We start from the raw sequence: 26,946 nt of genomic DNA, 5'->3' as shown, positions 1-26,946 counted from the left end.
GCACTGCCAGGGCGGGCGCAGTCCCGAGGGGTGTGTGGCGCGGAGGGTGTGTTGATATTTTCACCCCCTCCCATTGCAAGAATCTCCTGAGCTGCTGATTTGAGAAAGCAGGGGAACTGCTCTTCTACTCTTCCGCTCCTTCCTGACTGCCTGACTTTAGAAGAATTGATTTTAGAATGAATTGATTTTAGAATGTATTTTAATTGATTGATTGTGATTTTATGTAAACTGTTACTTTTACTGTTGTTAGCCGCTCTAAGCCCGGCTTCGGCTGGGGAGGGCGGGATATAAATAAATAATAATTATTACTATTATTATTATGATTAAGATTTTTTTAAAGCCACACAGCAGTATACAATTTTTTAAATGTAAACAAATAAACAAATGAAAAGGAAACACGGGCGGCTTTCACAAGTTGTGCAGAAAGGTCTCTTGCAGCTGACTTATGAAGGTGACACCGAGTGCCATTTTTCTAGAAAAAGGGGTGCCAGAGCTTAGCATGAACTTCTCCTTTGTTGTCTTAGCATGGCAATGGCGCCCACCTGAAAGGTGCCGGAACTGAGCTTCGGCTGGGGGGGGGAGCTCTGGTGACGCCCTTCCCTCCATGCTGAAACAAACCCTAGCATTGCTCACTGGTGTGACGGCTCAAGCAGAACCTGTGACGGTGCAGTTACTCATTAAGTAAATTAAGAGAATCGGACCCCGAGGCAGGAGGGTACTCGAAGCCTGTTTCCCCACCTCCTCCCTGCCTCTATTTGTGAAATTCTGGATCTGCGTTTCATCTCATGCAGGGCGAGATAGCTCCTGACCGGCTCCAAGGTTTGCTGGCAGATGGAACAAAGAATTATGCTTCCTGGCTGGAGGGGAGCTCTATTTGTGACGCGCTTGCAACCCTCGCCTTACCTCGCCGGTGCCGGGAAAACGATGTGAGCATCGCGTACAGTTAGCATGCTTCGGAAAGCAATGTGGCTTGCTCACCCCAAGGAGGAAAGGAAAAGGAAAAGGAAAGGCCATCTCTGACCCTGGGGAGGCTAGAGATGGTGGTCGTTGGTAGATTAAATGTTGCAGCAGGTCTTGCAAAGCCACTTCCACCCTACAGAGGAGGTGGGGTTGCGGGCTTCACGGCTCCACCACGCGCTTGGCGGCTGGAGCCCAGCCCCGCGCAATTGGGGAGATTCCCGGCCACGTCACACCCTGGCCAGCCAATCGGCTGGCTCTGGGGGCGTGGTCTGCCCTATTTAAGGCAGGCACAGACAGGGATCTCCCTCTTTCCCTGCCTGCCAACTGTTCCTGCTTTTTCCCACCCTCCTGCCCAATAAGGTTTCCATTCCTTGACCTTGCTATGGACCTTGGTTGGTCACCGTTGAGGGGCCTGGCAGGAATTTTTCCACTTGGCAAATTGGCACCAGCCACTTGGTTTTCATCTACCTCGTAGCAAATCATCACAACTTTGTAAAGGTTGGCGGTTAGGCATTGGAATATTGCTGGAGAAGAGGGGAGGTAGCGCCATCACCTGCCCCGCATATTGAAGGGTAGTCGGATAAAGGATTCCAGGGGGCGTGGCCCTGTCCGAAGCCTATGGAGGTGAGGGTCTAAGACACGCCCCCTATCTGTGACCCCGGAGGAGTTCCTAGTTGATGTGCATCAGCAGGACTCCCCTACTGGTGGTTAACCCTTCCCGGGCTTCTAGCGGACGGGCTGAAGTCGGATATTGTTGGTTAGGACCAATGCCTAAGCCAATACCTGTAACCAATAAAGTTGTGGCCTTTTTTAGCCCATTAACCTTAATAATTGTGTCATGTGTCTTTATTTCCACTGGGGGGACGGGACTTGCCACGCAAGCCCTCAAGTCCAAACACCCTGATTGATGCAAGAAATCAAGCTATGAGAAGATCTGCTGAGAGGGTTCAACTCTCAGGAACTTTCTTGACACGAGGGTCATACAATCTTCTCCTTGTCCAGCTGCTTTCTCCCGGGAAACTTTCCTGCTGAATCAGAACAAACATCAGTTGATTTTTCTGCGGGTTGACGTTTGTTCTGATTCAGCGGTAAACAGTAGCTTTTCCCAGAGAAAGCAGCAGGATGAATGGAAAACCTCTCAGATCTGTGCTTTCTAGACATGGAACAAGTGGAATGTGCCCATGGATGTTGAAACCTCAATTTCCCCCAAATGGAAAGTTTCCCAGAACTTGCGACTCCCTCTCTGGTATTAAATTATGTGGATTTTAACACTGTCTGAAAAAACAACAACTCGTAAGTCATGTGTTGGAGGATCATGAAAGATTCTGTTCTGTTTGACGGGATTGTATCTTCCATACAACAAATGCAGACATGCAGGACTCTCCCTCCACAACAGTACAAGGTGAAATCTGGCTTTCCTCGTGGTCTCAAGTACTCTACTTACCTGATTTAAGTATCTGCCTGATCTATTGTGCTGCTCTTTTGCTTTTGCTTTGTTTGGCTTCAATAAAACCATGATTCTATGAAAATAACATTTTGGGGAGGGGGGAATAAAGCAAGCGATAGAGTAGAGTGGGGAACTTCAGGCCTGGAGGCCAAGTGTGGCTCTCCAGACGTCCCTATCTGGCCCTTGGACCCCTCCCATGGCCACACCCCTTTCCCAAGGCTGCAGCTCTCTGTCCTCCTTGAGCTCTCTTGCCTGGCTTGGATGTGTACACAAGAACAGTTCTGCGGGGTCAAGACAAGTGACTCATCTAGTGCAGCATTTGAGAATCACAGAATCAAAGAATTGTAGAGTTGGAAGAGACACATTGTAGAGTTGGAAGAGATTGTCTTCCAAAACACTGTTTTAACAATGAGTCCGTAAGTGACTGTGGAGGCCCATTCTGGATCCACACGTCCTTCCACAGTGGGGACATTGGTTCCCGGGCAAGAGTTGATCACGGTGTGGATTTGCCAAGCGCGCCTTCCTCTTAGCCAGTGTGGTGTAGTGGTTAAGAGCGGTAGTCTCGAAATCTGGGGAACCGGGTTCGCGTCTCCGCTCCTCCACATGCAGCTGCCGGGTGACCTTGGGCCAGTCATACATCTCTGAAGTCTCTCAGCCCCACTCACCTCACAGAGTGTTTGTTGTGGGGGAGGAACGGAAAGGAGATTGTTAGCCGCTTTGAGACTCCTGAAGGGGAGTGAAAGGCGAGATATCAAATCCAAACTCTTCTTCTTCTTCTTAGCACATTCCTCCCTTGCATCCTGAGTTCGGGTGTCTTCAAATCCCTTGACACCTTTGGTAAAGGCTGGAGCGCTCGCAGGCCAGTGGTTCCCAACTGTCGGTGTTTATACTACATTTTTTTAGATTTGCCTTGAGACAGTCTTTAAACCTCTTTTGTTGACCACCTGCACTACGCTTTCCATTTTTAAGTTCGGAATAGAGTAGTTTCTTTGGGAGACGATAATTAGGCATCCGCACAACATGCCCAGTCCAACGAAGTTGATGTTGAAGAATCATTGCTTCAACACTGGTGATCTTTGCTTCTTCCAGTACACTGGCATTAGTTAACCTGTCTTCCCAAGTGATGTGTAAAGTTTTTCAGAGACACTATTGATGGAATCTTTCGAGGAGCTGGAGATGGCGTTTATAAGTGGTCCATGTTTCACAAGAATATTGTAAGGTTGATAGTACAGTAGCTTTGTAAACAAGCATTTTGGTTTCCCTGCGAATGTCCTCAAACACTCTGGACTTCAATCGGGAGAAAGCCGCACTCGCAGAGCTCAGGCAGTGCTGGATTTTGGCATCAATGTTGGCCCTTGTGGAAAGAAGTACTTTCTTGCCTCTGTCCTCTGCATGTTTCCTTAGAAGTAAACTCCTCTTTACTCAACAAGCCTTACTCTCCACAGTGCACAAAAGTGTGCTTAGGGCTGAAACCAGAGGCCTTCCTCCTGGGCATTGTTGGCCAATTGGTGTTAAAGGATAGAATTTTCTTTATGTACGCTACAGCAGCAGCAAGACCTACCCATCTTGGAAGAATGGCAGATGCAACTAATAGACTATATGGAGATGGCGGAAATGACTGGCAGAATCCGAGACCAGGGAGAAGAGTGGAGAAGAGTGACTAGTGGGGTGCCACAGGGTTCTGTCTTGGGCCCGGTCTTATTCAACATCTTTATCAACGACTTGGATGATGGACTCAAGGGCATCCTGATCAAATTTGCAGATGACACCAAACTGGGAGGGGTGGCTAACACCCCAGAGGACAGGATCACACTTCAAAACGACCTTGACAGATTAGAGAACTGGGCCAAAACAAACAAGATGAATTTTAACAGGGAGAAATGTAAAGTATTGCACTTGGGCAAAAAAAATGAGAGGCACAAATACAAGATGGGTGACACCTGGCTTGAGAGCAGTACATGTGAAAAGGATCTAGGAGTCTTGGTTGACCACAAACTTGACATGAGCCAACAGTGTGACGCGGCAGCTAAAAAAGCCAATGCAATTCTGGGCTGCATCAATAGGAGTATAGCATCTAGATCAAGGGAAGTAATAGTGCCACTGTATTCTGCTCTGGTCAGACCTCACCTGGAGTACTGTGTCCAGTTCTGGGCACCACAATTCAAGAAGGACACTGACAAACTGGAACGTGTCCAGAGGAGGGCAATCAAAATGGTCAAAGGCCTGGAAACGATGCCTTATGAGGAACGGCTAAGGGAGCTGGGCATGTTTAGCCTGGAGAAGAGGAGGTTAAGGGGTGATATGATAGCCATGTTCAAATATATAAAAGGATGTCACATAGAGGAGGGAGAAAGGTTGTTTTCTGCTGCTCCGGAGAAGCGGACACGGAGCAATGGATCCAAACTACAAGAAAGAAGATTCCACCTAAACATTAGGAAGAACTTCCTGACAGTAAGAGCTGTTTGACAGTGGAATTTGCTGCCAAGGAGTGTGGTGGAGTCTCCTACTTTGGAGGTCTTTAAGCAGAGGCTTGACAACCATATGTCAGGAGTGCTCTGATGGTGTTTCCTGCTTGGCAGGGGGTTGGACTCGATGGCCCTTGTGGTCTCTTCCAACTCTATGATTCTATGATTCTATGATTCTATGAGAAGAGTCGGTGGAAGAAGATTGGAGGAAATTTAAAATTTATTTGCAGAAACATTGTAAAATTTTTGAATGTTGACGACATTGAAATGAATTGAAGGGGCTCTAGCAACAAGGTAAAAAGTATAAGGGGACTAATAATAGATAAATTAATAGATCAGGAATTTGCTGAACTAAATTTAAAAGGGATACAATAATGGGAGACGCGAGGAAGTCAGGAAAATAAGTCAATTTAAAGTGGAGAGATTAAGAAAGAGAGAAATTTTGTTTTTCTTCTATATGTGTTTTTTCTTCTTTTTGTGTTTAATGTTTGTATTTTTGTATTTTGTATTTTTGTGCTTTTGTATTTTGTATTTGTTTTGCAGTTGCCTTTTGTGTTTTCTAAACTTTTCTACTGTCAAAACCTAATAAAATATTATATATATAAAAAAGTGTGCTTAGGGCTACAGCTGTATTTTTTAAAAAAGAACTCCATCCTGCCTTTCAACAGACAACTCTCAAAGCAATTCACAGCTTGTTTTAAGAACCACCAATGGCAAAACAATTAAAACAGCAAAATAAAAAGGGGAAACAAAAGCAGTTCAGTAGCAACAAGGCCCCCAGGCCCTTTTAAATTCTACAAGCTGCTGAGAGGCACTAAAAAGCAGAGCCCTCAAACACTCATGACAGTAAAATGTTTTTACTAGGCACCTGAAGATCAGTTAGACTGGGTGCCATGGGAAGTACTGACTTTGAGGTTTCCCTGAAAGAGTAATGCTGGTGGTCCACAAAAGAGGTTTAAAGACTGTCTCAAGGCAAATCTAAAAGAATGTAGTATAAACACCGACAATTGGGAAACACTGGCCTGCGAGCGCTCCAGTTGGAGAACAGCCTTGACCAAAGGTGTCATGGGCTTTGAAGACACTCGAACTCAGGACGCGAGGGAGAAACGTGCTAAGAGGAAGGCACGCTTTGCAAATCCACACCGAGATCAACTCCCGCTCCTGGAAACCAATGTCCCCACTGTGAAAGGACGTGTGGGGCCAGAATTGGCCTCCACTGCCACTTACGGAGTCCCTGTTAAGACTGTGTTCATGGAAGACCATCTTACTTGGCTACAAGTGATCGCCAAAGAAGAAGAAGACATCACAGAGTTTTATTTTGTGTACTGTCCTTCATCCGAAGCTCTCAGGGCAGTTCACAGAGTAGTCCCACATCCTGTTCTCACAGTGGCCAGCCAGAAGCCCATTATGGGGAACCCGCAAGCAGGATTTGAACACAGGAGCAACACTCTATTCCCTCCTGTGGTTTCCAGGAACTGGGATTCAGATGTGTTGCTGCCTCCAATTGTGGCGGTGCAGAGCATAGCCAGTGTGGCCCTTTCTGTGATGGCCTTGGACTCGGGCTCGGAGCCAGAGGAGTCTCATTCTTCACCGGATCCTTTGCATCAGGCAGCACCCGAACCAAGTCTGGGGCCTGATCCTGAAGAGTCCCAGTCTGCACAGGTTCCCCTGCAACAAGCACCAGCTGGGCCAAGTCAGGGGCCTGATCCTGCCCTGGCTTCAGAGGCGGGGATGACCTCGTTGCCTCCAGCTGGGCCATCGCTTATAGCTGCTCCACTACCGGTTGGGTCAGGGGAGGCTGAGGCGGCCTCTGGGTCTAGTAACCCACCGGCGTCTCCTGAGATGCAGAGACTGAAGTCTGAGAGAAGGAGAGACCTGAGTACTCGCAGGAGGAGTGCTCACCTTTGGGCGAAACAGAGAGGTGAGTTGCTGGGGGATCAGGACCGGCCGTTACCCCGACAGAGATAAAAGGCTGTTGGACCCTGCCCCAGGTTGCGGGAGCAATGTTGCTGTATGCTAGATCCTGCCTGAGATCCTGTACCTGTCCTTGCCTGGATTCCTGCCTCATGTCCTGCCTTGGCCCTGTCGGACTGACTCCTCGCGGAACGTTCGGATTCTGGACTGGACCTGGACCACGTTTCTTGGGTTACCCCCAACACACTCTCCTTCATGGACTTCTTAAGGAAGTGACACACCACTGTTAACGGAAAAATCTGAGGGCTCCCTTGGACAAAAAGTAAAGACACCAACCAGGATAACTTGGAGCAAAACAGCAGCCTGTAGGCTTGGCCTTTATTGAACTGTTGCAACAGGGTATTCCCTTCACTTGCAAGAGAGAGGAAAGACCCAGAAAGATGGTGTGCAAGGCCTTATAAAAGCTTTTGAAATTCCCCTCCTCTAGGTCAAGCCCACCCCCAGAAACATCATGCATACATTTCAGAAAGGAGGGGTTGACATCATGCATACATTACAGAAAGGAGGGGTTGAGGGAGGAGTTGTGGTGGTAACCTGAGTGTCCTGTCACCCAGCTGGTTCCTCCTTTCCCCCTCCCCATGAGTACTTTCCAGATGACAATGGGGAGTTTGCAGTTTCCTGCCCCCAGAGGGAAGATCTGATCATTGTCCTTTGTTTCAGTCTGTGGTGAATCCACTGTTCTTTGTGATTTTGATTGTCTTCTGTCTGGGATTATCAGGGTTGACATAGCAACTGGGCAGGGCTCCTGTGGATGTGCTGGGATGGTGAAGGGATTATGGCTGACCAGAAACCAAGCCACCCCCCTTTGATAGTTCTTGTCACATGGAGTAAAAAAAATGGAACAGTGCAAATCCGATGTATGGTTGATTTTCTATGAATTTATAACAGAAATGTGGCGTATGTAGTGTGTGAGTGTGAGTGTGTGTGAAGTTTGTGCAAACAGAATGATTGGGGTGGGGGGGTTCCTGCTACACCACCACCTTCTTCAAAGGGGACGGCACTTCATCCTCTTCCAGTGAAGCATTGCTTACTCTCTGGTTGCGCCCAATCCGGCCACTATGGCTAGCTCTAAGAAGCCATGATGGACAGAGGTCAAGCGAAGAGGTGGCCGGCTGCACTTCTTGACGCAGTTTGTCCACATCCTCAGACCACAATAATGCAAACTTATCCAATGTAGATGTGTTGCAGGGGGGGTTGGACTAGATGACTCTCGGGTCCCTCTCCAGCGCTACAGTTCTATGATCCCATGGATCTGGAAATGCCCACGCCATCTGGAGAGAGCCAACTTGCAAAATTTCCTGCACAGACATATCTTTGCAGCCCCTTAGCAATCATTTAAGCAACTTCTGAGAAGAGGGCTTGTGGGAGACAAGTCAGAATAAAAGCCATTCCTCATGTCTGATTAGGAATCAAGCACCATCAGTCCTTTAACGCCACTCAAGCATTTTCTTCTTTTCTCCCTTAAAAGCGACAACAAAGATACCGAGCTGTGTCCTGAAAGGAAAGGCTAAAAATATCTCTCTGGTCAGAAATCTCTTAGCCAGAGTTGGGGGATTAATTTACAACTTGATTAGGGCAATGGGTGATGGGCAGATGATAGCAGGAGGAAGAGGGGGAGAAACTGCCTTTGTTTTGGAGACGGGCTCAGGAGTTTATGGGAAGCGATGAGTCTGGGATGGATGCGATGTGCAATCAAAGAAGTGGGTGTGTGATTGGAGCGCTGATTCTCACATCAATCACCGCAGTGGGAATTTGGCCGGACTCAGAAATGATGAGGCGCTGTAAATGTCTCTTATCAAGCGCGCAAGGCAAGCTCGCAAGGAGCCCATGTGGTCTGATACGGTGGTTTTTATGTGGAAAGCTCAGGGAGTCAATGGCACGGACTGCCAACCAGCTACTGAGGTAAGTTCAAGGTGTTGGTTCAAAGAGATTCTAGACCTCTGTTTTGAAGGCTCCTTTTTCTGAAGACCTTCGCATCTCCCAAGACACCTACCTTTCCCTTGCACCTGTTGTGAACAAAAATCTGGCCTTTTTTCCCTTATGGGGTATCCAAGAGCCCATATAGAGTCCTTACGTAGGTTCCCTATCGGTAGGAGAATATAACAGAGGCCAACCAGAGCATATTGAGAAGCAAAGCAGCTAGTAAGCCATCACAGAAGGGGTGTAACCTAAGACCACCCCCCAGATACATCATACCCACATCAAAGAAAAGGCGGTCTACAGCAAAAATCTGAGTGCGTTGTTTATCTCGTCTGACAGGCTACCTGTTTAATGGTCACTTGATTGGATTGCCTGGGGAGCCTGGCCAGTCTTTTGTAGTGATAAATACTTAGTTCCTGAGCCAGGTCACAGGCTCACACCCTATTCATATCTTAAATGTGCCCTTAAGACAGGATTTGTGAAGGAAAAGACAATATTCCCTCACACCCAGGGGCGTACAAAGGGGGGGGCAGAGGGAGGGTGCCCCAGGACTGGTTGGGGGTGGTGACAAGATGGCCTGCTACCTCCCCCCAGCTGTAGAGAGGCGGAGGGCGCACACGCAGTGTGGGCACCGCTTGCGCCACGTCCACACGGCTGTCACTCGTGTGGCGACCGTACGGGCTGCTGTGTGTGCGCAGAAGTGCTAAATCATGCTTTGCTCATGCGCAGAAGCGCCGAATTGCAACCCGCGCGTGCGCAGATGCAGCACTGGGGGTTGCGATCGTGCTTCCCACACGGATCACGTTCTCAACCCGAGCGTCCACTGTACTGTTATAGATTTGGAGTGGAGGACCCCTCCCCCAAACCCTAGAAATTAATAAATGGCCAGATTTTGATTGTTTGGAGTGTTGAAGGGAAGACTGGAGGTCAGTGGGGTAGCACAGGCTAAGATTTCTTTCCAGGCCAGGTCCTCACCTGGGATAGAGGCATTAACATGGCGAAAGGAAAGAGATTCTAACTAAACATTAGGAAGAGTTTCCTGATGGTAGCAGCTGATCAACAGTAGAAGGGACTCCTTTCAAAGGTGGTGGACCCTCCTTCCTTGGAAGAGTTGGGTACCAACCTGCCCAGGGATTCTTTAGCTGTGGTTCCTGCACTGCGAGGGGCTAGACTAGAGGACCTTTGGAGATCTCTCCCAACCCTACAATTCTATGACTCTGATCTAGGGATGCTCAGGCAGCTTTTTAAACCCCAAAATAAAGGCCATATACTCACAGCAACACTACCTGCTCTCCCGGGAGCGGGATTCTGCCGTTTGAAGGAGAGCGGTTCTGTTATCTGCTGAATTTTAAATAAAATACTGCCGCAACCCGAAAACGCCAGTGGCCTCCCCCTCCTTGTTTTGAGCCAGAGGGTCGCATCAGTGACTCAGGCAGAGTTTATGACCCGCTGCCGTCCCAAATGCTTCGGCCGCGGACAATTAACCCCCAAATGATATTACGCTTCTGTGTGTGAGTCTCCTTCATTTCCTAGATTTCTAATTCCTTAAATCCATCTCTCCTGAATACCATTCGTGGATCTGCAGCCGGCAGCAAAATGAGGTGTGATAATGATATTCAACAATGGAGTTTGTGAGGCAAGGGGCCGGTCAGCTGTGCAGTTCCACATTTGGTCCATTGCTTGGATGAAGGAGCTAAAGACATAAGCCCACACAGTGTATGTGAGGTCCAGGGACGGCTGTACTCAGTGCTTATGGCAATATTTAGAGTGGTTGTGCTAGAATCATGTTTTCCTTCCCTGTGGCAGCTACAGTGGAGGTTGCTTAAATCTTTCCCAATCCAAACTGAACTGTTATAGGTAAAAAATAAAGGTAAAGGATTCCTGGAAGGTTAAGTGCAGTCAAAGGCGACTATGGTATCTCGCAATTCAGGCTGAGGGAGCCAGACTTTGTCCACAGACAGCTTTCTGGGTCATGTGCCCAGCAGGACTAAGCTGCTTCTGGCACAACAGAACACCGCGATGGAAACCAGAGCGCACAGAAACGCCGTTTACCTTCCTGCCACAGTGGTACCTCTCTTTCTACTTGCACTGGTGTGCTTTCGAACTGCCAGGTTGGCAGAAACTGGGACAGAGCAAAGGGAGCTTACCCCGTCACCAGGATTCGAACTGCCGACCTTCCGATCAGCAAGCCCAAGAGGCTCGGTGGTTTAGACCACAGCACCACCCGCGTCTGTTATATACAGGGGCTTAGGGATGGGCATTAAAGGTCAAAACCAGCACCTTAAACTTGACCCTATACTCCACCAGGAGCCAGTGCAACTGGTAAAGTACTGGGTGAATATGCTCCCATGGCAGGGACCCCGTGAGGTCCCTGTTGGGACCCGTTGGAGTTTCTGGGACAGTTTCAAGGGCAGCCCCGTGTAGAGCGAATTACAGTAGTCAAGCCTGGAGGTGACCGTCGCATGGATCACTGTGGCCAGGTCGGGGCGGGAAAGGTAAGGGACCAACTGCTTAATGCGGCAAAGGTGGAAAAATGCCGCCTTGGCTGTTGCTGTAACCTGCGCCTCCGTGGAAAGGGAGGCGTCAAGGATTACACCCAAACTCCTAACGGAAGGCAATGGCACTAATTGGGCCCCCGCAAGAGAAGGGAGTTGGTCCCTCATCCCCATGCCATCCTGACCCAGCCATAGGACCTCTGTCTTTGAAGGATTTAGTTTCAACTGGTTCCCACGCAACCATCCAGCCACAGCTTCCAAGTATCTGGTCAGTGTGTCTGGGGCTGAGTCGGTGTGGCCATCCATCAGCAGATAGAGCTGAGTGTCATCAGCATATTGGTGACAACCCAGCCCAAAGCTCTGGACAATCTGGGCGAGGGGGCGCATAAAGATGTTAAAAAGCATTGGGGAGAGGATTGCGCCCTGCAGCACTCCACACACCAAGGAGTGGTGCGACGACATCTCCCTCCCTAGCACCACCCTCTGTCCCCGACCAGAGATAAAAGTGCACAGCCAGTTACGGGCTACGCCCTGTATCCCCACGTCTGCGAGGCGATGGTCCAGAAGATCATGATCGACCATGTCAAAGGCTGCTGACTAAAAGGACCAGCAGTCCTGACCCGCCTTGATCCAGTTGTCTACGGAGATCATCTGTTAGGGTGACCAGAGCCGTTTCGGTCCCAAAACCAGGATGGAAACTGGACTGAAATGGATCTAAACCCGATGTTTCCTCCAGAAACCTACCAAGCTGTTCAGCAACCGCTCTCTCAATTACCTTACCCAGATACAGAAGATTCGAAACTGGGCGGTAATTGGATAGATCTAAGGGATCTAATGAAGTTTTCTTTAAGAGCGGACACACCACTGCTTCCTTCAGCTCCCCTGGGAATGTCCCCGTGCCAAGAGACAAATTGATAATTTCAGCCAGGATGTTTTTGCTCTGTTTATTTCATTGTCTATCTGTCTGCCACCCTGGACTCCATGTGGCGGGAGGGTGGGGGTATAAATTCAACAAATAACCATTTCTTGCAGTGACTCCAAATTCGAGAGAGAAAAGAATGAATTTCTATCCACTCCCCCCCCCCAATATATTTTAATTTTGTAAATTGTGTTCCATGTTCCCTGTCTCTCATTCCACCACTCTGAGTTTTCAGGATTACTCATAGATTCAACCCCCTTAAAAAAAAAGAGAGAGAGAAAGATCGGAGGCATCACCTAATTGGAGGCCGAGGGAAATAATTGTGTTGGCAGAACAGAGGGGCAAAACAATTCCTAAAACCCAATAAAGGAAGAATGGTGCATCAAGTCAAGGAAATTTGTACATGACAATATTGACAATTTGTGCTGCTCAACACCGTAAAATGGTTATGAGTGTAAATCTAGGTCATTAAAACAACAATTGCTGCAACTCCTAATTTTTAGCAAATGTGGAAAAAAATTTAATGGGGAGCAATAAAAAAGGGCTAAAAGCCCCCACAATTCTCTTTAACTGCAAAAAAATGCAGAGAGAAGCCAATAAACAGGCATATTATACACCAATAAATGAATAAACAAAATAATAGTTCCAAGCAGATTCTGGGAATTGTAAATGTGCAAGGGTCTATGATAAGCTTGAAAGATAAAATAAAAAAATTCCTTCCAGTAGCACCTTAAAGACCAACTAAGTTAGTTCTTGGTATGAGCTTTCGTGTGCATGCACACTTCTTCAGATACCAAGTGTGCATGCACACGAAAGCTCATACCAAGAACTAACTTAGTTGGTCTTTAAGGTGCTACTGGAAGGAATTTTTTTATTTTGACTAAGGCAGACCAACACGGCTACCTATCTGTAACTTGAAAGATAAGACATCTTACAGGTCCAAAGAAAGCCCACACTTGCATTAGCAGAGGCTTCAACGAAGTCTGAAATCATCTGAGTGTAAGTGAAGATGAAGAGGCCTTTTGGACCAGACCAAGGGCCCATTTAGTCCAGAATCCTGTTTTCACAGTGGCCAGACCAGGTGGCCATTATGGGAAGCCAGCGTGCAGGATTCGAACACAGGAGCAGCCCTCTTTCACCTTGTGATTCCCAGCAACTGGTACTTAGGAGCAGACTGCCTTGGACAACGGAAGGAAAACATAGCTGTCGCGCAGGACCTGCCCAAGACATTTTGACACCTGAGGCCAGCCAAAAAATATGGCAACCTCCCCTCCCCACCGGGGAAGAAGGGATGGGTGAAGATCTACATCGGGAATAAAGATCTCCATCGGGATCTGTTGCCCTGTGGTTCCTGCTGCCTGAAATGGTCGCCTCACCTTGCCTCATGGGTGGGCCGGCCCTACCCTTGTGGCTAGTGTTAAGTATAATTGCTCTAATTGACACTGAAATGGGAATGGCTCAATGTGTATTGGTGGAAAGGTTTAGCGTGGGGAGATTCCATTGAAGCTGAAGAACAACAAGAAGAGTGCTCTCTGAGTTTAACTCGTTGACAGTTAACTATTGTTGCTTCCTGCTGGCTAACAGGTGGGTTTTGTAACCTTAGTTCAGGTGGCAAAGGTATTTGGTTGCAAATTTGCCTTGGAGTCGCCTTTGTGCATGGGCAGGCAAACTAAGGCCGGGGGCCGGATCAGGCACAATCGCCTTCTAAATGCGGCCCGTGGATGGTCCGGGAATTAGCATGTTTTTACATGAGTAGAGGGACACGGGTGGCGTTGTGGGTTAAGCCACAGAGCCTAGGACTTGCTGATCAGAAGTTCAGCGGTTCGAATCCCCGCGACAGGGTAAGTTCCCGTTGCTCGGTCCCTCCTCCTTCCAACCTAGCAGTTCGAAGGCACGTCAAAGTGCAAGTAGATAAATAGGTACCGCTCCGGTGGGAAGGTAAACGGCGTTTCCGTGCGCTGCTCTGGTTCGCCAGAAGCAGCTTAGTCATGCTGGCCACACGACCCGGAAGCTGTACGCCGGCTCCCTCAGCCAATGAAGCGAGATGAGCGCCGCAACCCCAGAGTCGTTCGTGACTGGACCTGATGGTCAGGGGTCCTTTTACCTTTACCTTACATGAGTAGAATGTGCGTTTTTATTTAAAATGCATCTCCGGGTTATTTGTGGGGCATAGGAATTCGTTCATTCCCCCCCCAAAAAAATATAGTCAGGCCCCCCACAAGGTCTGAGGGACAGGGGACCAGCGCCCTGCTGAAAAAGTTTGCTGACCCCTGCCTTTGAGTCTTCTGTCTCAAGACTCTGTGGAGAGAAGATGTAAATGAAGCTCTCAAAAGCGCCAGGCGTAATGTTATAGGTCTGTTTGGGTTATTTCATATTTTCTAAGATGTTGAACTTATGCTGGACAGCACAAGATATTGTATGGATAATTTTGGATTTTTCATGTGAGGTTTTGATTTTGTTTTGATACTTGTCCCGCAAGTAAAAGTTTGAACAATATTTCTATGGGTCCAGACGATGGTTTCTTCCAAAAGGAGTCAGTGATTCTGTTTCCAGTCACTTCAGACTGCACAATATTAATATCTGCAATAGCTAGTAGCTGATGATTGGATAGCCTTATTCCCATGAATTTGGCTAACCCCCTTTTGAAGTTTCGTTAAGGAAATAGGAAGGCAATCCCCACAGCCACACAACACTTTGACTACACTCCTCCTAAGCAGCCTTTGTCAATGTGACAGCCTTCAAATGCTTTGAACTGCAATTATTGCCTTCAACCATTATGTACTGAGTTGAATGGGATCCAGAATACAGCAGTCTGATTGGTCCTAGAACAATAGGATTCAGAATGCAGCAGTCTGATTGGTCCTAGAACAATAGGGTCCAGAATGCAGCAGTCTGATTGGTCCTAGAACAATAGGGTCCAGAATGTAGCAGTCTGATTGGTCCTAGAACAATTGGGTCCAGAATGCAGCAGTCTGATTGGTCCTAGAACAATAGGGTCCAGAATGCAGCAGTCTGATTGGCCCTAGAACAATAGGGTCCAGAATGCAGCAGTCTGATTGGCCCTAGAACAATTGGGTCCAGAATGCAGCAGTCTGATTGGTCCTAGAACAATAGGGTCCAGAATGCAGCAGTCTGATTGGCCCTAGAACAATAGGGTCCAGAATGCAGCAGTCTGATTGGTCCTAGAACAATTGGGTCCAGAATGCAGCAGTCTGATTGGTCCACAGGAGCCACCCAATCCAGCTCCAGGTGGGAAGTGAATCCGCAACCTGATTGGCCTACAGGAGAATCCTGGAATTAGCCAATCATGTGGGGGCATTGTGTAAATAATGTATATAAAGCAGACACTTTGGGGGAACTTCCATTCCTCCTCACCACTATCAGCTGAATAAAGAGCATGAAATCCACACTCGACTCCGAGTATATTTCACTGGCGACGAAGGTGGGATCCCGCTGAGCTGACCGCAGCACCACCACCTGCCGCACCGCTGCCTCGCACCGTGTATCCAAGCTTCAGCTCTGCAGCTCACCTGTCCTGGCTGGGAATGATGGGAGTTGTAGTCCCCAGCGTACAGTTGTCGCCTGTTGGCAAAGTCTTATGTGCAATAAACAAGAGCTTCCCTACATTGCATTCACTAGTTCGCTTAAAGACTAGCCTGGTGAAGAGCTCTGGTTTACTCAAAAGCTTGCGAAGCAATTCTTGGGCTTGTTGACATCTTGGGTGGCCGTCATAATTTCAAAATGAAAGTGGCAATTTAACCTTTAGTCCTCCCAGATGCCAGTTTAACCTGTTGCTTCCTCTGCTCAGCATCTTCGACAGGTTCCTCTCCGAGAAAATTTTATTTATTCAGCATCCTGAGGTTTGACAAACAGCTGCTGGGAAATGAGAGTCAACGCTTTGTCCCTGCCTGGCCCCGCTCCACTGCACCAGTGGGCTAAGAGTGATGTTGAATCGCTGGCATGACTAACACATCGCCACCCGTGCCAAGACTCTGGGAAGAATAAAGGAATCGTAGAGCTGGGAGAAACCCTGAGGGTCATCTAGTTCAACCCCCTGTAATGCAGCAATCTTTTTTTCCAACTTGGGACTCAAACCTGCAACCCTGAGAGTTTCCTGTTCCACCTACTCTATGAGGCTGTAAAGGTAAAGGGACCCCTGACCATTAGGTCCAGTCGTGATTGACTCTGGGGTTACGGCGCTCATCTTGCTTTATTGGCGGAGGGAGCCGGCGTACAGCTTCCGGGTCATGTGGCCAGCAGGACTAAGCTGCTTCTGGCGAACCAGAGCAGCGCATGGAAAGACCGTTTACCTTCCCACCGGAGCGGTACCTATTTATCTACTTGCACTTGGACGTGCTTTCGAACTGCTAGGTTGGCAGGAGCAGGGACTGAGCAATGGGAGCTCACCCCGTCGCGGGGATTCGAACCACTTACCTTCTGATCGGCAAGCCCTAGGCTCTGTGGTTTAACCCACAGTGCCACCCGCATCCCTACGAGGCTGTAAGGATGAACTAATTCAGCAATAAAGGTTAAAAAAAAGATAAAGGACCCCAGATGGTTAAGTCCAGTCAAAGGCAACTCTGGGGTTGCGGTGCTCATCTCGCTTTTCAGGTTGAGGAAGCCGGCGTTTATCCACAGACAGTTTTCCGGGTCATGTGGCCAGCAGGACTAAACCACTTCTGGCACAACGGAACACCATGACTAAAGTCAGAGCGCATGGAAACGCCATTTATCTTCCCACTGCAGAGGTACCTATTTATCTACTTGCACTGGTATGCTTTCGAACTGCTAGGTTGGCAGGAGCTGGGACAGAGCAACGGGAGCTCACCACCATTGCGGGGATTCGAACCGCCGACCGTTTTTTAAAAAAATGATATTTATTAAGGGTTTGAAGGTTACAGAAAAAGAAAAAGAACAATAGAAAATTAAACAAAACAATACCTTACAATATATAAAAAACAAAAAAGAAAAAGAAAAAAGAAAAAAACAATACAGTAAAACAACGAAGAAAAAAGAACAAAAACATTTAAAAATACATCCAACCTTTCCATGTCTTTACCTTTCATATACTTGTTTCATCGACCTCCTCACACCTCCCTTTTTTGTATTCTAGTTCAATTAGCTATTTCAGCAAGTCCTTTCCATCTTTCTCAATTTTCGTTCTAAAATTTAACTTAAGACAGTCTAACCTTAAATTTTCCACTTTGGTCCATTAACAATCTATTTTTACTTAATTCTTTATAACATTTCTGCTAAAGCCATATAACTTCATTCCAGCATCCTTCTAACATTCATTAATTTTGCAATGTTTCTGTAAATATACTTTAAATTTTTTCCAATCTTCTTCCATCAACTCTTCTCCCTGGTCTCGGATTCTGCCAGTCATTTCCGCCAATTCCATGTAGTCCATCAGCTTCATCCGCCATTCTTCCCGGGTGGGTAGATCTTGTGTCTTCCACGAACCGCCGACCTTCTGATCAGCAAACCCAAGACACAATAACTACTCCAAAGCACACAGCTCTGTCATCCTTTTCCCAGCAAGAGAGAGAATACACCAGGTAGCCACGTCTTGCTGATGAGGTATTTTTTCCAGTAGGGCAGCCTTTACTGCCTATGCAGCACTTCAATTAATTAAGTATTTAGTTTAGTTTAATTAAGTATTTAAAGGACTGTTTTTCTCCCGGAGGGTAAAAGGGAAATCCCATCTCAGACAGGCTTGGATTTCTTCCCTTTTTCTCCTCCTCCTTCTCCTTGACGCTTTCTAATGAATTCTCTGCCCCTGCACATCATAAACAGAAGAAGTGGTCTCAGTATTATCTACACTGATTGGCTGCTACTATCCAGGTTTTGGATTCGTGTTTTACTCAGCCCTATCTGGGTCTGAACAGGGGGTGGGTGCAGATGTTCTGGCAGTGAGCTATATCAAACAGTTCCATGTGTCAGCCTTAGCCCTCTTTTCTGATGGCCTATTGAGTCGTTCATAAAATCACAGAATTGTAGAGTTGTAAGGGACCCATATGGGATGCAGGTGGCGCTGTGGGTTAAACCACAGAGCCTAGGACTTGCTGATCAGAAGGTTGGTGGTTCAAATCCCCGCGACGGGGTGAGCTCCCATTGCTCGGTCCCTGCTCCTGCCAACCTAGCAGTTCGAAAGCATGTCAAAGCGCAAGTAGATAAATAGGTACCGCTTACCAGCGGGAAGGTAAACGGTGTTTCCATGCGTTGCTCTGGTTCGCCAGAAGTGGATTAGTCATGCTGGCCACGTGACCCGGAAGCTGTACGCCGGCTCCCTCGGCCAATAAAGCGAGATGGGCGTCGCAACCCCAGAGTCGTCCACGACTGGACCTAATGGCCAGGGGTCCCTTTACCTTTACCCTTTAAGGGACCCATTTGACCAAACTGCGGGAGGCAGTGGAAGACAGGAGTGCCTGGCGTGCTCTGGTCCAGGGGGTCACGAAGAGGCGGACACAACTAAACAACAACAAAGAACAACAAGGGACCCGTGGGGGTCATCTAGTCCAACCCCTGCAAAGCAGGAATCACAGATCAAGAATTCCTGACAGATGACCACCCAACCTCTCCCATGACGGAGGGTCCACCACCTTCTGTTCCACAGTCAAACAGCTCTTGCCATCAGATAGTTCTTCCTAGTGTTTTGCCAAAATCTCCCTTCTTTTAACTTGAATCCATTGGTTCCTCTGGAGCATCAGGAAACAAGCTCGCTCCATCTTCCATGTGACAGCCCTTCAGATATGTGAACGACAGAATCATAGAATCAAAGACTTGTAGAGTTGGAAGGGACCGTCTAGAGTCATAGAATCATAGAATCCTAGAGTTGGAAGAGACCACAAGGGCCATCGAGTCCAACCCCCTGCCAAGCAGGAAACACCATCAGAGCACTCCTGACATATGGTTGTCAAGCCTCTGCTTAAAGACCTCCAAAGTAGGAGACTCCACCACACTCCTTGGCAGCAAATTCCACTGTCAAACAGCTCTTACTGTCAGGAAGTTCTTCCTAATCTTTAGGTGGAATCTTCTTTCTTGTAGTTTGGATCCATTGCTCCGTGTCCGCTTCTCTGGAGCAGCAGAAAACAACATTTCTCCCTCCTCTATGTGACATCCTTTTATATATTTGAACATGGCTATCATATCACCCCTTAACCTCCAGGCTAAACATGCCCAGCTCCCTTAGCCGTTCCTCATAAGGCATCGTTTCCAGGCCTTTGACCATTTTGGTTGCCCTCCTCTGGACACGTTCCAGTTTGTCAGTGTCCTTCTTGAACTGTGGTGCCCAGAACTGGACACAGTACTCCAGGTGAGGTCTGACCAGAGCAGTCTAGGAATATGCAGCCATCCCATACGGGGATTGAACCTGCAACCTTGGCGTCATCAGCACCACGCTCTAAAACGGCTATCATATCACATTGCACCATGCCTTTCCTATGGGGACATGCAATTTGAGGGACACTCATCTGAATGGAGATTGCCAGATCAAGATGATGGAATCTCATTGCCAAGGTAAAGGTAAAGGACCCCTGGACGGTTAAGTCCAGTCAAAGGCGACCATGGGGTTGTGGTGCTCATCTCGCTTTCACACCGGGAGAACAGGTGTTTGTCCACAGAGAGTTTTCCCAGTCATGTGGCCAGCAGGACTAAACCACTTCTGGTGCAACGGGACACCATGACAGAAGCCAGAGCGCATGGAAATGCCATTTACCTTCCCGTCGCAGTGCTACCTATTTATCTACTTGCACCGGTGTGCTTTCGAACTGCTAGGTTGGCAGGAGCTGGGACAGAGCAACAGGAGCTGCCCCTGGCACGGGATTCAAACCGCTGACCTTCTGATCGGCAAGCCCAAGAGGCTCAGTGGTTTAGACCACATGGCACCCGCATCCCTCGTTGCTACCAAAACCCCTGGCTCCCCTATAGGACTCTGACCACTCTGACCACAATGGCTTTTATGCTCTAGACATCATAATTCTGGTGCGTTGCAGGAGGTGCATGTGGCGAAGCAACCTGTTTCTTCCTGGAGCTCATGTCACAGGCTGAGCTGATACACAAAGGTGTTTTTGTTTTTTTGCAGGAGACACCACTTCAAGAAAACATTTCCCTGAACCATGCAGTGCAAGTTGTGGCCCAGAGGGTAGGCAGTGGATATGATGAACATTTGCTTGGCATCTCGCTGTCAGGGCTGGGTTGAAGGCCACATGGATGGAAATATACTTCACAACATAATTTCCCTGTAAGGGCGGCCGACGTCAAACAAAAGAGGAGACAGTCCTCCGGGGAGATTCTCCTTCGCCCGGTCCAATTCAATTCAACGGAGCTTGTGCAAGAGAACTTGCCCCCTCCCAGCAAGTCTGTCCTGTTTTCAATGCAAAGCTGTCAGAACGGCGCAAAGAATGCTCCCCTCCCCCCCCCGACGTTCATAAATATTTCATGACCGGTTGCGGGAAAAGACAGCATTTTGGGGGATAATGCGCCGTGAAATGTAATGTTCTCTCCCCCACCCCTAGTTACCAAGAGACGGAGCGTGGCTGCGGTCACAGCCCGTATTTTAAATACATCTCATCAGCCAACCTGATGCAGGCAGAGCGAAGGCAGCAAGCAGACAGCTTGTTCTCTTGCTCCCCGCTTTTGATAATAATAATAATAATAATAATAATAATAATAATAGGAAAAGCACGCAGGGATTCAGCCGGACCAAGGCAGGATAGCTGGGAGCACCTGGGTGGTTTATTTGCAACACCCACCAGCTACTTAGGACTTGGAGAGGAGAAACTGAGGCACAGGAACTGGGCTGAAACAGGTGGACTTCTTCCCAGCTCCCACAATCCCAGAAGGGTAGCAAACTAGGAAGAATTTGGAAGAAAGGGGTGATGGAGTATCCATGTAGTAAATAGGTATGTTGGGAAGTACAAAAACTCCTGGAGGCTCAGCCTGGAGGAGGGTGCTGTAAGGTTGTCCTAAACTTTCATTTTTATATATACAGAATTATTTTTACTGGTTTTTACATTTTTCCCAAAATGACAACAGTGTTGTATAACAAAATAAACAACATTTGGCTAATAAGCCTGATACTTCCCTCCACAAACACCCACACACCGGCTAATGGTTTTCAAACTTATTCCCTGCTCCTGCATTTGATTATCTTTCCTTCTTATCAAATCCAATCCTTTTAAAAAAACCACATTATTTTTTAAATCACTCTTAATAACAAATGATACTTTTATCCTTACAAAACTTCTTGTAACCCTGCTAATGATGTCGCCTGTCAGCAGTTGTCTGTCAAATACAACATAAATTTATTCCAATCTTTCAGAAAAGTCTGGTCCTGCTGGTTCCGTATTTCCCCAGTCAATTTTGCCAGTTCGGCATAATCCGAGCACAATTCAAAGGGTTGGTGCTGACCTTTAAAGCCCTAAATGGCCTCGGTCCAGTATATCTGAAGGAGCGTCTCCACCCCCATCGTTCTACCAGGACACTGAGGTCACGTGCCAAGGGCCTTCTGGCGGTTCCCTCGCTGCGAGAAGCCAAGTTACAGGGAACCAGGCAGAGGGCCTTCTCGGTGGTGGCACCCGCCCTGTGGAACGCCCTCCCACCAGATGTCAAAGAGAACAACAACTACCAGACTTTTAGAAGACATCTGAAGGCAGCCCTGTTTAGGGGAGCTTTTAATGTTTAATAGATTATTGTATTTTAGTGTTTTGTTGGAAGCCGCCCAGAGGGGCTGGGGAAACCCAGCCAGATGGGCGGGGTATAAATAATAAATTATTATTATTATTATTATTATTATTATTATTATTATTATTATTATTATTATTCCAATAATTTCATCTGCCGCTCTTCTTTTGTTGCTAGTCCTTCCATCTTCGGGCTAACTCCTAAACACACTTTCTGGAGAGTAAGTCCCATTGAGCATGTAGGGTGAGGGTCAACACAGACCTTTTCTGTTGAGCAGCATCCTGCAGCCTTTGTGGAGTTTTACTTGGGAGAAGAGCCAAGCGAACCTGTCCATTTCTCTGTTTCTCACCCCCCACCCTCAACCGTAAGTTTAATGCTTCACATTCTGACATTAGCTTGTGATTTTTTTTCATCTATGAAGCCCTTGTGGAAATCCATCAGAATTTCTGACGCTACACGCTTTGGTGTGCAATCTCGCCTAATTGATATGCTTTTGCAAAGCACTTTCCCCTTAACAGAATGCACATTTTCACTAATAGATCCTTTTCAAGCATAAGACACTGACGGTTTTATTTGCTCTCAGAGCCTTTTACATGTTTTTCTACTGCTGGTTTATTGGTGTCTGGGTGCCTTTTCATTTCAATGGCAATGTTTGCTTTTTGCATTATTTTTGCATCACAGAGATTTTTTTTAAAAAAATTGAACGGTTGACGAACGCTTTTAACCAAATAACGAAAATAAATTCATATGCACCCTCTAGCCTAGTAAATGAGCTTCTTTTCATACACGCGTTACTTGGCTGCAAAATTCGGAGAAGTGCAAATCTCAAAGGCTGGCAGTGTTTCGGTTTGAATCTTGTTCTGGAAAACGCAGATTATAAGAGCAGAAGGAGAACGCGCAGGATCAGGCCCAAGTCCCATCTAATCTAATGCCTCCAAGGGAAGCCCGCAATCAGGATCCGAGCGCAATAACTCTCTCTCTTTTCAGTCGTGAAGGCATGAATTTGTCTAATCCTAGATAGCTGAGCAGCACTGTCTCCTGTTGTTGCAGGAATTTATGTACGGGTTGGGGGGGTTGCCCCTCCAGCAGATATCATGCACATGCAGCCCACTCCCAAAATCAACACAATCACTTTTGTGATTTGTCCCCACGAAACACTTCATTGCAGTTTCTTCCTATCTATTCAAAGGGCCTCTGCTGCACCAAATGTAAGAATTCACTGATAAGTGTATCTATGTACCGGCTCACAGGGAAAACTTCAGAAATTCATCTAGACATGTGAGCTCAGCTACTCAGCAGCCCCTCTGCCTGAGGGATAATCCCTGGCATCCTGATACCTGAGTGCCAGACAGGTAGCCATTCCAGAAAGAACAAACCCAGGTGAAGACAAAAGGGTGGGATGAACTTGGCTGGGAAACAGGGAATTGTAAATATCTCTTTTGTTACACTTGAGGGGTGTTTGGTGGAGGGCAAGGGGAACCATGGGGCAGGGTCCAGGATGCTCAGATTCCTGCCACCAGACCTCCCCTTTCATGATGTAACCGTGATGTATTAGTGATGTAGCTTGGGGGGTGTAACATGGGGATGAGCAGCTAATAAAAGTTTGGGTTCTCTTTTGTTCGGGGCTTCCACCTTGTTTCACCTGGTGGCAGGTGGCAGTCCTGTCGCGACAGTCTTCAGTAAAGACCAAGCCTACTGGCTGCTGTTTTGCTCTGGTATTCCTGGCTGGTGTCCTTGTTTTTTGCCCAAGGGAGCCCTCAGATTTCTCCGTTAACAGTGTGGCAGGGAGTTCCATAGTTCAACTTTGTGCTGGATGAAGAAGTTCTCTTTTTTACCTGTTCTGAACCTTCCAACATTTGTTTACATTTATATACTTGCTAGTTCTCATGAGAAGGAGCTATGCCCACAGAGCTGTATTGCTGATAGGCAGATACTCAGACCAGAGAAATGCAATTGCTAGAGAGGGCTCTGTGTGATGTCATTTCCTCTCTCCTGGAGAGGAAGGAGCATATAGTACTTCCTCTTCCTCTCTCTCTCTTCCTTTGACCAGCCCTGAGCAGTGCCGGATTTACGTATAAGCTCAACAAGATATAGCTTAGGGCCCCACTCTCTTGGGGGCCCCCAAAAAAATTAAAGGAAAAAAAAACCCTGAATGTATATTTCCAAAATATAAGATCTAAAACATAATAAAACCTACATACAGCAAAAGTGTTTTGTGTTGTGCAGGCTCCTGTGATGTAAGTAATGGGTCCCGCCTGCTCGCCTGCTCCCTAAAATACCACTGATTTGCTTATTTCTATATATAGGGTGCCTACATTCTGCATGGATTGGTTGCACAACAACATGTGAAAATGGCTTCAGACACTTGTTAGGTCCATCAAAATTACCAGATAGCATATATTCAGCACAAAAAACAGTGACAATTGGTTGTTGACAAAGGACAGCTGAACATATAAAGGGCCCCATTCCCTTCAGGAGCTCAGGGCCTCGTCCAGCCTAAATCCGGCCCTGATCCTGAGGGCAGCTGTGCCCTGTTGTTGCTATAGTTCCAGGCACATGCCTGAAGCTGGTCATACTGTAAATATAAATATTTTGCCTGCATGGATTTTACTGCTGTCATTGCTGTGAACCAATGCAAGAATGTAAGCGATTAAATTATATTTTTATACTTGCTTCCCAGGCTGTTGCCTGATTCTTTGTTAAGCGGGGCAAGGAGGGGAAAGCTCTACTTTGTAGCCGCACTTTCTGAAAACAAGGTTTTGCAGCCTGATTGCTTCGCTTTTAATTTTGCTGCCCAGGAGGGGAGTTTGAAACTCTGTTCAGCCCACACACATGGGTGCCCAGAGAGATAAATTGTAATGAATATACCCTCTCCTATCCAGTCAAACCCATCCCACAAGGAGAGAGGGATGAAGACTTTGCTCTGTTGACTTTCTCCATGCTGTGTTTTGTTGTAAACAAAATCTGCCCTTATTCCCTTATGGGGGACACAAGAGCCCTTATAGAGTCCTTTGCAGGTTCTCCATCAGTAGGAGAAAATAACAGAGGCCAACCAGAGAATATTGAGAAGCAAAGCAGCTAGTAAGCCTGATCTTTATTGAACTGTTGCAACAGGGTGCTCCCCCCAGACGCAGGAAAGGAGGAGGACCCAGAACAAAGGTGTGCCTGAGCTTATATAGACATTTTAAATTGCCTTTCCTGGAGCTCAAGTCCACCCCTCCATACATTATGTTACCGGAAAAATCTGCGGGCTCCCTTGGACAAAAACAAAGACACCAACCAGGATAACTTGGAGCAAAACAGCAGCCTGTAGGCTTGGCCTTTACTGAACTGTTGAAACAGGGTGTTCCCCTCACTTGCAGGAGAGAGGAAAGACCCAGAAAGATGGTGTGCAAGACCTTATAAAAACTTTTGAAATTCCCATCCTCTAGCTCAAGCCCACCCCCAGAAACATCATGCATACATTACAGAAAGGAGGGGTTGAGGGAGGAGTTGGTGGTAACCTGAGTGTCCTGTCACCTGGCTGGTTCTTCCTTTCCCCCTGCCCATGAGTCACTTCCAGGAGACAAAGGGGAGTTTGCAGTTTCCTGCCCCCAGAGGGAAGATCTGATCATTGTCCTTTGTTTCAGTCCATGTTGAATCCACTCCCATATGCAACTTCTTTGTGATCCTGATTGTCTTCTGTCTGGGATCATCAGGGTTGACATAGCAACTGGGCAGGGCTCCTGTGGATGTGCTGGGATGGTGAAGGGATTATGGCTGACCAGAGCCAAGCCACCCCCCTTTGATAGTCCTTGTCATATGGAGTAAAATAAAAATGGAACAGTGCAAATCCGATGTATGGTTGATTTTCTATGAATTTATAACAGAAATGTGGCGTATGTAGTGTGTGAGTGTGAGTGTGTGTGAAGTTTGTACAAACAGAATGATTGGGGTGGGGGGGTTCCTGCTTCATTATACCTACATCACAGAAAAGGCGGTCTACAACAGAAATTTGAATGTTTTAGTTTTTCCTGTCTGCCAGGTTATCTGATAATGCCTTATCTGATTGCCTTTCCTGGTAGTCTGGCCATTCCTTTGAGATGGTGATTACCCAATTCCTGAGACTATGGGGAGGTTCCCTCATCCCCTCCCTCCTTGCAGAGAAACATTTGGTCAGCTTGGGAGTCAAAATGGTTTCAGGACGGTCTTCCTGTGCTGCTCCAGATGTGTAGTCCACATATCTATGTACGTGCTTGGTTGGTACATTTATGAACATTTATTATACAGTGGTGCCCCGCAAGACGAATGCCTCGCAAGACGAAAAACTCGCTAGACGAAAGAGTTTTCCGTTTTTTGAGTCGTTCTGCAAGACGAATTTCCCTATGGGCTTGCTTCGCAAGACAAAACATCTTGTTAGTTCTTGCGAGTTTGTTTCCTTTTTCTTAAAGCTGCTAAGCCGCTAAGCCGTTAATAGCCGCTAAGCCGCTAAGCCACTAAGCCGTTAATAGCCGCTAATAGCCGTGCTTCGCAAGACGAAAAAACCGCAAGACGAAGAGACTCGCGGAACGGATTAATTTCGTCTTGCGAGGCACCACTGTACATAAAAGACCTTATTTTTTTGTTTCAGCTTCATGTTATAAACTTCTACCCCAACTCTATCTGTTGATGGATGGCCATCCTGACTCGGCCCCAGACACACTGACCAGATGTTTGGAAGCTGTGGCTGGATGGTTACGTGGGAGCCGGTTGAAGCTAAATCCTTTGAAGACAGAGGTCCTGTGGCTGGGACGGGGCGATATGGGATTGGGGGGGCAACTCCCATCTCTTGCGGGGGCGCAATTAGTGCCAGCACCGTCCGTTAAGAGTTTGGGTGTAATCTTCGACACCTCCCTTTCCATGGAGGCGCAGATTGCAGCTATAACAAAGGCGGCATTTTTCCATCTCCGCCAAGCTAAGCAGTTGGCTCCTTACCTCTCTCGCCCTGACCTAGCCACTGTGATCCACGCGACGGTCACCTCCAGACTGGATTATTGTAACTCGCTCTACGTGGGGCTGCCCTTGAGACTGACCCAGAAACTCCAGCGGGTGCAGAATGCCGCG

At 47.4% G+C, this 26,946-nt stretch overlaps 1 protein-coding gene across 1 annotated transcript in view; it reads right to left on the bottom strand.

The window, feature by feature from the left end:
• The window catches only part of PNOC (prepronociceptin), a 54,195-nt gene that overhangs the window by 14,470 nt on the left and 12,779 nt on the right, over positions 1-26,946 (bottom strand). The window lies entirely within an intron of this gene.

The sequence above is a fragment of the Podarcis vaucheri genome, assembly GCF_965113315.1.
Source record: "Podarcis vaucheri genome assembly, chromosome: 3".
In the NCBI taxonomy this organism is placed as follows: Eukaryota; Metazoa; Chordata; class Lepidosauria; order Squamata; family Lacertidae; genus Podarcis; species Podarcis vaucheri.
This window is presented reverse-complemented; position numbering and strand designations above follow the sequence as displayed.